Raw genomic sequence first — 11,840 nt, 5'->3', positions numbered from 1 at the left:
GTATGTTTTTATTTTGCTATTGTTTTTGTTTATATCTAATTAACATACCAAGACACAATTCACATAGCATAAAACTCACCATTTTAAAATATACAGTTACATTAAAAAAATTTTTTTTTTTTAAGAAATTGATTCCAGAGAGAGCAGAAGGGAGGGAGGAAGAGAGGGAGCAAATCATCAATGTGAGAGAGAAATATCAATTGGTTGCCTCCTGCACACACCCTGATGGGGACCAAACCCGCAACCCAGGCATGTGCCCTGACCAGAAATTGAACCTGTGACCTTTTGGTTTATGGCATGACACCCAACCGACTGAATACTCCAGCCAGGGCTACAGTTATTATTATTTTAAAAAAAATATTTATAGTGTTGCAAACTATGACCACTATCTAATTCCAGAATATTTCATCATCCTCAAAAGAAACTCCAAATCCATTATTAGTCACTCCTCATTCCCTGTTCCCCCCAGCCCCTGGAAACACAAATTATCTTTCTGTTTCTGTGGTGTTTTCTCTTCTGGATATTTTGTATAAATGGAATCATACAATATGTGACTTTTGTGTCTAACTTCCTTCACTTAGCACAATGCTGTTCGCCCACGTTGAAGCATGTATCAGTACTCCATTCAGAAGGCTGGTGTTTAATCTTTGGCGAAGTTCCTTGCAGCCTCATCCTGACTCATGAGGCTACTTAGGACCTTTTGAGTCCATTCCTCAAAGTCCAGATGGTGGGTCCCTTCATTAATACACAGAATTAAAAAAAATCTTTATGCTGAAAGGAGCCATGGAAAGAATCCTCAGCTATGCCCTGAAAGTGCCCCTAACTTCTCTGGCCCACACTATGTGCGCCACACGATCCAATGCCTGCTTATGTAGCTTCTTCCTATGTCTTCTTTCTCAAATCAGAGTGAAAGCTCCTGTGGGCAGAGGGTAGGGAATGTCCTGTGCCATATTTTTTATTTTATTGTTGCAACACTTATCACAATGGAGTACAGCAATCTTATCTACAACCAAATAGAAACCAAAATGACACTTAATCCCTCTAATACCAAGAAAGTTTCCAGGAACACTATTACTTTGTTTTTAAAGTGGGTTTGGCTTTTTTTTTTTTTTTTTTTTTTTTTAGTAGACTCTGTAGACCGCTCTTGGATTAACTGTCCAGTTCACAATTATTTCCTGTTTTCTGGGAACTGGTCCTCTTTTCCTATCCCAGGCTGATATCCTGCTAGAATGCCCTGTCCAGCTGTACTGGTTTATATTGGCAGTCTCCATTCTCAGTGGTTGGTGCCTATCCTACTCCAATTGTTAAATACTTTCAATATCACTCCTATGTTACCATCCACATTGTAACAGCAATCGGGTCCCAGTCATTTTTTTTTCCCAATATGACTATGCCACCCTGGTCACAGCTAGATGGTCCATGAAAAGGCATCTGACCCCAGCTTTGCCAATTAGACCCTTTTCAAAAGGAACTTGGATTTGGTTCTTTCACAGTTTATGTGATACTTTGAACAACAAAAAAGTAAATTCAGGAGCATGCAAACTGGAAAACCAGACAAAGCCAGTCTGAGCAAATGAGAGAAGTAAAACAGGGAGGGAGTCCCTGTTCATAGCAGTGCTATTTACAATAGTCAGGTGCTGGAAACAGCCTAAGTGCCCATCAGTGGATAAATGGATAAAAAAACTGTGGTACATTTACACAACGGGATACTATGCAGCAGAAGGAAAAAAGGAGCTCCTGCTTTTTGAGAAAACATGGACAGAACTGGAGAGTATTATGCTTAGTGAAATAAGCCAGATGATGAAAGAAAAATACCATATGACCTCACCTAATACAGGAACCGAATGAACAAAACTAACAAATTAGCAAAATAGAACCAGAGGCATGTAAATAAGGAACAGCCTGACAGTGACCAGAGGGGAGAGGAGAGGAGGAGAATAGGGAAAAAAAGGGGAAGGGCCTAGTCAAGGAACTAGTATAAATGACCAATGGACAACAGGGTGGGGACTGACTGTGGGAGAGGGGGGAGGTGGGCGGGGCAGGGGAGAGCAATGGGGGACAAATGGGACAACTGTAATAGGACAACAATTAAGAGAGAGAGAGAGAGAGAGAGAGAGAGAGAGAGAGAGAGAGAGATGGACCTAGAATCTCCATGTCATTTAAGACCTGATTTCAATTCATTTTGCAGGTTGGCCGAATCTTTGCCCTTGACTTCCATTAAATGACTATGCGTATTTATGTGTTGAGTTAATTTACTGAAACTCTAATATACTCATTTATTGGGGGAAAGAATCATAAAGGAGAAGAGCTATTTGTGTTTTATTCTTTTCTACTCACACCCCCTCCCCCCCATCCTACCAACTCCCAACCCCTTTTACCCAGGCTGATGCTCAGTTGGTATGCACCTTTGTGGTTGAAGCTGTTGTTAAATATTTTGATATCATCTCTGCTTCTCAAAACCTCATCCCCACTGCACCTGCACATACCCCTTCCTGCATGCTCCTGTCATGATGAGAGGGTGTGGGGTCAGAATCAGGTTTTGTTTGAACTGAAGGAAATTTACTAATGTGCCATGTCTTGTACACTAGGGCATCTAATAAATATCTCTTTTTGGTATATTTTATTGATTATGTTGTTACAATAGTTTCAGTTTTTTCCCCTTTGCTCCCCTCTTCCCAGTACCCCACTTCTCTCGAGCAATCCCACCCTCCTTAGTTCATGTCCATGGGTCGTGCATATATGTTCTTTGGCTTCACCCTTTCCTATATTATTCTAAACTTCCCCCTGTCTAGTTTGTATTTACCAATTATACTTCTTAATCCCTGCACCATTCCTCATTTATCCCCCTTCCTCCTCCCAGCTGATGACCCTCCAAATGATCCCCATACCTATGATTCTGTTCCTATTCTGGTTTTCTTAGTTGGATTTTGTTCTTATTTTTTAGATTCAGTTGTTGATAGTTGTGAGTTTGTTGTCATTTTAATGTTCATAATTTTGATCTTCTTTTTCTTAAGTAACTCCCTTTGACATTTCATATAATAATAGCTTGGTGATGATGAGCTCCTTTAGTTTTACTTTGTCTGGGAAGCACTTCATCCACCCTTCCACTCTAAATGATAGCTTTCTGGATAGAGTAATCTTGATTGTAAGTCTTTGCTTTTCATCACCTTGCATACTTCTTCCCAGTCTCTTCTTGCCTGCAAAGTTTCTTTTGAGAAATCAGCGAAGAGTCTTATAGGCACCCCTTTTATGTAACTCTCTGCTTTTCCCTTGATATTTTCAAGATTCTCTCTTTATCTTTCACCTTTGGCATTTTAATTATGATATGTCTTGGTGTGGTCCTTTTTGGGTCTAGCTTGTTTGGGACTCTGTGTTTCCTGGACTTGTATGTCTATTTCCTTCACCAAATATGGGGACTTTTCCTTCATTATTCTTTCACAAAGGTTTTTTATATCTTGCTCTTCCTCTTCTCTTTCTGGCGCCCCTCTGATTCAGATGTTGGCACGTTTAAAGTTGTCCCAGAGGTTCCTAAGCCTCTCCTCATTTTTTCTTTTTTTCTTTTAAATGTTTTATTGATTATACTGTTACAGTTGTCCCAATTTCCCTTCACTCTGCTCCCCTCCACCCGGTGGCCCCCCTCCCTCCAGTTGTCCCCCCCTTTTAGTCCATGTCCATTGGTTGTACATATAGTTCTTCTCAACCTCTTCCTGTCTACTCCATTCCCTCCTACTATGCTTCTTAATTCCTGTACCATCTCCCTCCCTCTCCCCCTTGCCCCTCCCTGCTGACCTCCCCCCAGTATGTTCCCCATACCTATAATTCTTTTTCCACTCTCGTTGCCTATTTAGTTTGCCTTTGTTTCAATTCCCTAGCTTCTGTTGTTGGTTCTTGTGATGCAGTTTTCATTTTAATGTTCATAGTTTTGATCCTCCTTTTTCTAAACCAGTCCCTTTAACATCTCATATAATAGTGGTTTGGATGTAATGAACTCTTTTAGTTTTATTTGTTCTGGAAGTACTTTCTCTGCCCTTCTATTCTGAATTACAGTTTCACTGGATAGCGTATTTGTGGCTGTAGGTTTTTGCTTTTCATTGCTTTGAATATTTCTTGCCAGTACCTTCTTGCCTGCAGGGTCTCCCTTGAGAAGTCAACTGATAGTCTAATTGGGACCCCTTTGTACATGATTCTTTTTTTCTCTCTTGCTGCTTTTAAGATTCTCTCTTTATCTTTAATTTTTGACAATTTGATTATAATGTGTCTTGGAGTGTTTCTCCCTGGGTCCAGTTTTTCTGGAACTCTCTGTGCTTCCTGGACCTGTAAGTCTATTTCCTTCCCCAAGTTTGGGAAGTTCTGCTTTATTATATTTTCACTTAATTTTTTAATTTCTTGTTCTTCTTCTTCACCCTCTGACAATCCTATAATCTGTATGTTCGATCTCTTATAGCTGTCCCAGAGGTTTCTGATTCTCTTCTCACTTTCCTTGCTTTCTGTTTCCTCTTTCTGCACTGGTTGACTGTTTTTTCCTTCTCTATGTTCTGGTTTGTTGATTTGATCTCTGGATTTTATTTCCTCGCCACTTGTTTTGTATGTGTTTTTGTTCTTTTCAGTATGAGTGGCTTTCAGTCCTTTCTCGTCTTGTTCCAAATCTTTTAATTCTGTAAGCCACCTAATAACTATAGCTCTGAATTGAGCCTCTGATAGGTTTCTTATTTGTTCATCTGTCAGATTCTTCATCTGTTGCCTGGTGAGCTGTGTCACCGGGATTTCTATAGTTGTCTGCCTCATTTTGACAGATTTGCATTTTGCTTAGCTTCTGGGGCTGGCTATAGGGGGCAGAGCCTGTGTACGCATCACAACCTGGCGACCGGCGGGGCGGCGATCCACAACCTTTTTCGAGGCGCTATGGCACTTGTGTGGGGGCGGGGGTCCAAGATGGATTCCTGCCATTATTCTTCGCTGGGAGACCGGGATCCGTCCTCCTGCCCTCTGGGCCTCACCGTCCGAGGCAATGCGGGGGCTGCCTTTCCCAGCGTTTGGGTCGGGAACTGCTGGGGCTCGACTGCAGCTGGGATTGCTCTCCCTGCAGCTGTCCCTGGTGCTACCGCAGACAGCACCGCCCACTTTCACTCTTCCTACCTGTCCGATGAGCGCCGCTGGTTTATAACTTCGCACACTGGGCTTCCATGTAGTTTTATTTTCTGGAATTTCTAGTTATCTTTCGTTTTGAGGTAGTTGTATTCCTTTCTAGTTGTAGAGGGAGACTGAGTGTGTCAGTCTAAGCCTCCATCTTGGCCGGAATTCTCTCTCCTCATTTTTTTCAATTCTTGTTTCCTCATTCTGTACTGGTTGATGGTTGTTTGCCTTCTTATATTCCAAATCATCGATTTGAACCCTGGTTTCCTTCCCTTCACCATCAGTTTTGTGTGGATTTTCCTTCATTTTATTTAGTGTAGCCTTCACGTCTTCCCTTATGCATTTGCCATACTTAAGCGTATCTGTCAAGCCTGTGAGCATCTTTATCACCAGGGGTTTGACCTCTGCATCTGTTAGGTTGGCTATCTCCTCATCTCTTAGTTCTTCTACTGGAACCTTGATCTGTTCCCTCTTTTGGGCCATACATCTCTGTCCCTCATCTTGACAGGCTCCTGTCTTAGGTAGAGCTGTTGCTCCTGTTACACTGTAAGGGGCAGAGCCTTATGTTTTCTCATCAGTAGAGGGCAAACTGTTTCACCACATTGTGGCACTGTAAGTGGGGGAGGGGTTTGAGAGGGAACAATGCCTCCCACTCAGCACCCACACCTCCTCCAGGCACTTCTTCCACTTCGTATGGGATTGGCGCCTCTCCAGTAGCCACCCTGGCCATCGTTCCCAGAGTGGATAGGTCTTCGGATGTTCCAGGACCATGGGAGCCCTTCAAACAAGTGGACTCTGTTGAGAGTCTGGCCGTTTCCTCCTGTGCCCCAACTCACACTGGCCCGCACAGTCAGAAGCAAATGAGGCTCTATTTTCCCCAGCGCTGGGACTGTGAGCTGCATGGTTTGGTCTGGTGCTGAGAGTGCTCCCCAGGTGTCCCTCCCGACCCCTTAAAACGTGTGACTGCACTTTCCAGCAGCCTGCCGCTGCCACCACTGCTGCCGCCACCATACTGCGTCCTCTCTGCACTGGCTCCGCCCCTCCTACCTGTCTGGATGAGTATTTCTTCTTTATATCTTTGTTTGTTGGACTTCCATGCAGCTCAATTTTCTGGAACTTCTGGTTGTTTCTAGTTTTGAGGTAGTTGTATTCCTTCTTAGTTGTTGAGGGACACACAGCCTATCTGTCTAGGCCTCCATCTTGGTTGGAAGTTAAATATCTCCTTTTACTTTAGCTAGATCAAGTGAATTTTTATTATTGGTAACCAAGAGTTCTAATTCAGATTGCTTTTAAGAGAGACATTAAATTTTTTCTTAAACGGAGTTGGAAGGGACTCTAGAAATTACTACATCATCTGACAGATGTAAAAACTGAGATACTGGAAGCTAATGAAACTTGTCTGGTATCATACAATGTGTCATATGGACATTGCGGTCTCCCTGTATTCACTCCAAGTGTCTTTCCCCTTCAACATTCTCTCTCTTCTTAGTCTCTTATCATGTAGATATCGATGCATTATTTAACAGCAGGAGAAATATTAATTAATGTTTGTGCTATTTATCCTGATAATTGTCACTCATAAGGAGAGTATAACTGCATTTTAGGGAGGGTGTGTGGCCATTTTGAATCTACCCTTGTTGAATGGCTAGGAGATTTAGACTCTAGCTGACAAGCAGAAATTGCTGCTGTGGTATGGTGGTTTAATTCAGTACTTATTAAATCAAATAAAGACAACATTCAACTAGCCAGATCACTAGAAGAGGGTTTCCTGCTCTTTGCTTTGCTGCTGCCGAGCCCTCTGACCACCCCCACCTGACAACTCTACCAGAGTATAACACACCCAGCAACTATCTTCTCATTCTGATTTCTGCTTTCACTCTCTGCATCCTCTGTCCTAGTCTAAATTTGGCACAGGAAATTGAGGAAACCCAGAATGTTTTAAGTCATCAAGGATGTCCTGTATCACTGGCTGTGAGAAGGTTATTTGTCTGGCTGAGTCCCAGCCAGGCTGTAGGTAGCATGGGTACTGCCTGGCACAGTCAAGCATCTCTGTTAAGCCAGATGCTTTGAGAGTGTCAAGGTGAGACATGATCCCAGTCTGTAGATACTCCCATGTTTGCCAGATGGAGTATTCTCATCTAAGGAAGTATCCTGAAAAGGAAAGCTGGATGGACTCAGGAGATTTAATCTGTATTTTGACCCCACTTTAGTTACTACTTTCACTGCAACTATAGATGGATAATATAAATCTTCTTCTTTTCAGTTTGGTTATGCAAAAGTATACCACTGACTTACTTCTGAGTTTGTTATTCAGAATTTCATAGCTTTGTGCTATTTATTTGGTTAATTATTTTTAAATTTGTTACCAAAAGAATTCAGCCAACTAACTGTTGTCTACCCCAGGCTGTAAATTTCTTGAAGGCAAATACTATTAATTGTTTTGTGTATTGCCCCAAATGCTGCCAGGATAGTAACATTTAAAAATCCATTAAAACTTTGAGTATAACTACTTTATAATAATCCTTGAACCCATTTAGCAGCAATGACTCACTTCTGTAGTGGATTTCTGCTTTGGTTGGCCTCTTTTCCTTTAGGACTCACCCTGTCTCTCATGGCAGAGCTGACAATCACATCACCCCTCTTCCCCCAGCCAGTAAGTCAGGAATGGTAGCTGGCCAATCATAATTTTCTAACTCCTTAGCAATAGGAATGAATATGTAACCCAAACTGGACCATTTGGTGTTTTCTCCGAGACTAGCAGGAATTATTAATAAAGAGACATATTTGTTCTGGCATCATCTGCTTAGTGAGATACTGCTAGCTTGAAAGACTCTGCCTGAGAGTGAAACTGTAGACCCAGTTTTGGTCTATGCAACTTATAGGAAATCTGCTGGACTTGGCTTTGGAAAAACTTCTGTTAGTAAAGGAGATAGTCATGGTCTCTTTTATTTTTTCTTCCTCATGACTTGAATGCATATGTTATGGTTGGAGCTGAAACAGCCATCTCTTGAGACCACAAGAGAAAGACAAAGAGAATCACAAAGATGTCAACCCAGCATCTTCAAGCCTCCCAAACTAAAACTAGCCATGCATTGACCAACTACAGCTCCCCAGCCAAATTTGTGTTTGTATGCCTCAGGGGCACCGCCTGAGCAGATTAGCACTATGAGTCATGGGGCCAAGACAGGGCGTCCTTTTCTGCCCTTACTTCCCTCTTTGCTCCTAGTACATGGCTCCCAGGCCAGCAGACAGCCACCTCCACATAATCTCCAGTGCCTAGGGGACAGCTGGTCACCACCAGCACATTGGTGACTCTACTGTTGGCAACTGATGGGGACTGAATGGTGGACTGTGTCTAGGTGTTGGTGACTGCATCAGTCCCCTTGCCTCTGACCAAGTTGATATGCCAAGTTTGACAGGGGTGTAAGAAACACTGGAGTCTGACAATGTCTGGGGCAGAGAATGAAACTGACCATGGAGGTTGCCATCCTCACGACTCACCTAACCAGGCCCCTCTTCCTTGGGCTGGTAAGCTCTTTCTCTCAGGAATAGCTGTAGCAGAAAGCAACTGGAGCATAGCTTACCCACCACCCAGGTGACCCACCCCAAGCAAATGGAGCAGGACAGGAGTTTTGTCTTTTGTTACAGTGCCCACAAAGTCTAAAATGTGTACTATCTGGTCTATAGAAAAAGTTTGTCACCGGCCCATAACAATACTTGTTATGGAGCAGGGGGAAAAACCCACAACTACTTTTTAAATTTTATTTTTAGGATACTGTAGTCAAGTTTCCTGTGATTTATAAGCAAACACATTCCTAACTTATACTAATATGTAGGACTTTACTAGACAAAGATGTTTCAGGGACAGCATCTTTAACACAAAGTACATAGCTTAACAAGGAGTAGAGAAATGGGACTTAGGAACCATGTGTGAGGATAGCTCTCTGGTGTGGCTTGAGAACAAGGTGAGTAGAGCCAAGTAACTGGAGACTTCTTTGCCCCTTAGTGAGTTATTAAATCAGTTCAGTAGGCTGCAACCAGCATTTGTTTAGTTTGGTCTTATTTTTTCACCCGACTATTCATAGAAGCTTCATTCATAATAGACCCAAACTGGAAACAACCCAATGCTCTTTAACCAGGAAATGCTTAAACAAGCTGTCATGCGGGCATGCATACCATGGAGTAACACTCAGCAATAAAAAGGAATGAACCACTGATATAGGTAACAGCTTGAATGGCTCTCAGGGGATTATGCTGAGTAAAAAAAAAAAAAAGACACTTTCAAAAGCTTACACACTAGACCTGGCTGCTGTGGCTCAGTGGATTGAGCATCGGCCTGCGAGCCAAATGTAACCGGTTCGATTCCCAGTCAGGGCTCAGGACTAGGTTGCACATTAGGTCCCCAGTTCGGGGCGCGAGTGAGAGGCAACCACACAGTGATGTTTCTCCCCCTCTCTTTCTCCTTTCCCCTCTCTCTAAAAATAAATAAAAATAAACAAACAAATAAATAAATAAAAAGCGTACACACTGTACGATTTCATTCATATAACAGTACTGAAATGACAAAAATTACAGGGATGGAGAACAGATTAGTAGGTGACAAGAGTTAGGGTGGAGGAAATGGCATGAGGTGACTGTGCCTTTAAAAGGGTAGCACAGGCCCCTGGCAATGGGCAAGGACACACCTGATTGGTGGTGTTGCTCTTATATCAGTCAGGGGCAAAGCACTGGTACAGTCCTTAGTTCATCCGAGCCTGTTGCCTGTGTTGTTGCCAGAGCTGTTTCATGCCTGGGGCACTTAAATTATAATTCCTGGGTCTTGATGAGGAGAAAATCAGACACACTGGTCTTGTAAGTAACTTGTGAACTGAGGCTTTAGGGGATATAGTTTTGAAATGTTTTGTGGAGATGTTATAATTACTCTGTGCTAATTTCTGGACAACAATAACGTAAGTAAGTAGTTATTGTAGAACTCCATTCTAGAGCCCTAATATCTAGAACAGGCTTTTTTTAAGAGTGAGCAAGTTCATCTAATCTTTGTGGCAGTCGGGCAATAGGACATGGATGTATGTAATTCCATACATCAGACTAGATGCCATAAGATCAAGTATAAGAGGGTCGCAATTGGCTTTCAGAAAGTTGGGGGGTCTAGTATGATAAGCCATATTGAAATTCAGAGGGTAGTTTTTAAGAATTATACATTATCATCAACCAGAATGAGTTCCAATCCTGAGTATTAGGTGCATTTAACCTGCCTCTGTTTTCTCATCTGGAAAGTGAGAAAGTGATATTGCATAACTGAGTTGTTGAAAAAAACTAAAACACAAGAAGCACTTAAAATGAAGCATGGCACAGTTGTAGCTAATATGTGAACACTTATCTTTTTCTGGGTTCATAAAAAAAAAATAAAATAAAATAAAAGGGTAATACAAGGAAGTCCCATGACAAAACTGTTCTGTATCTTCACAGGGGTAGTGGATACACAATCTACACCTATGATAAGCTGTAAAGAATGAAATGCACACACACATAAATGGATGCATACAAAACTAGTGAAATTTGCACAAGGTGGTTAGGTTGTATTCATGTCAATTTCCTGGTTGTGACATTGCACTCTAGTTATACAAGTTGTCACTATTGAGAGAAACTAGATAGAGTATATGAGCTCTTTCTGCATTATTTCTTACAACTACTTATGAATCTACAAGTACCTTCAAATAAAAAGTTAAAAATATATGAAAAAGAGAATAGTAGCTTGAGCTTGGCAGGGTTTATAAGAAAAGGGGACAAGATGTTAAAGAAACACGGAGGAATGCATTCATAACAGAGGTTGGGAGTGCTGAGAATCTGGATATGTGGAAAGCTGACTCGTTTCAACTGGAACTTGTTGCATCGACACCGTTGCACACTTTCTTTGTAGTCATTTAATTCTATTTCAAGTATTTGAGGGCCTATTATAGTTCAGGCAACTTAATAGAACATTTTCTACTGGCTTCCCTTGAATTAAATTATAAAATGAGCTCTTCCTAAGGAAAACTTTGAACCTACAAGTACATTGATTTATATTAAATATGCTAATTTTATTTCCTGTTTATGTATATAAAAGACTTTTTACATAAATAAAAGAGACTTTCCTAAAAATATTCAGTATAAGTCACTAAACAACCTATTCTTGGAAGTAAAGACAAAGGGAAACCTTATTACTATCATTTTCTCAAAGTAAAGGAGGTTCTCGTAAAGTTTTTATAACAACTGAGTGTAAAAGTTTGAAATGCTGAAACTAATCAATCATAAAAAATAGACCCGTCCAAAGGCCTTTCTTTCTTGAAGAAGCCAAAGCTTTTGCATTTTTTTACCTTAGTGACCCAAAATACTGCCTGCATAGGGAATACAGGTATTTTTAAAGATTACAGTAGTTCTTATTTGTGGTCTATATAATGGCTTTCTTACGAATTTCCAAAATTTCCAATTATTCTACACCATGATTTTAGAGAATATTAAATATCAGCTCAAAAGTTTGTCCATTAATAAAGTGGGAAAAATGTTTATGTATAAAGATATATATTCATGATTATCTTTAAAATCCAAGAATTCAAGAATGATATACCATAGCAATATATAAAACATTGTCTTTGCTAAATGACAGTACTGACTATATTTTGTTTTTCATGTTTTACAAAGGTTCTGCATTTTACATGCTTTGCAAA

The 11,840-nt window shown here is 41.0% G+C and overlaps 1 pseudogene; it reads left to right on the top strand.

The window, feature by feature from the left end:
* The first annotated feature begins 9,791 nt into the window (after positions 1-9,791).
* Positions 9,792-9,935, top strand: LOC150007160 (small nucleolar RNA SNORA48; annotated as a pseudogene).
* The last annotated feature ends 1,905 nt before the right edge of the window (positions 9,936-11,840 follow it).

The sequence above is a fragment of the Furipterus horrens genome, unplaced genomic scaffold (genome assembly GCF_987537825.1).
Source record: "Furipterus horrens unplaced genomic scaffold, mFurHor1.1.pri manual_scaffold_6, whole genome shotgun sequence".
NCBI lineage: Eukaryota > Metazoa > Chordata > Mammalia > Chiroptera > Furipteridae > Furipterus > Furipterus horrens.
The sequence above is the reverse complement of the archived record's forward strand: the minus strand, read 5'-3'. Positions and strand labels throughout refer to the sequence as shown.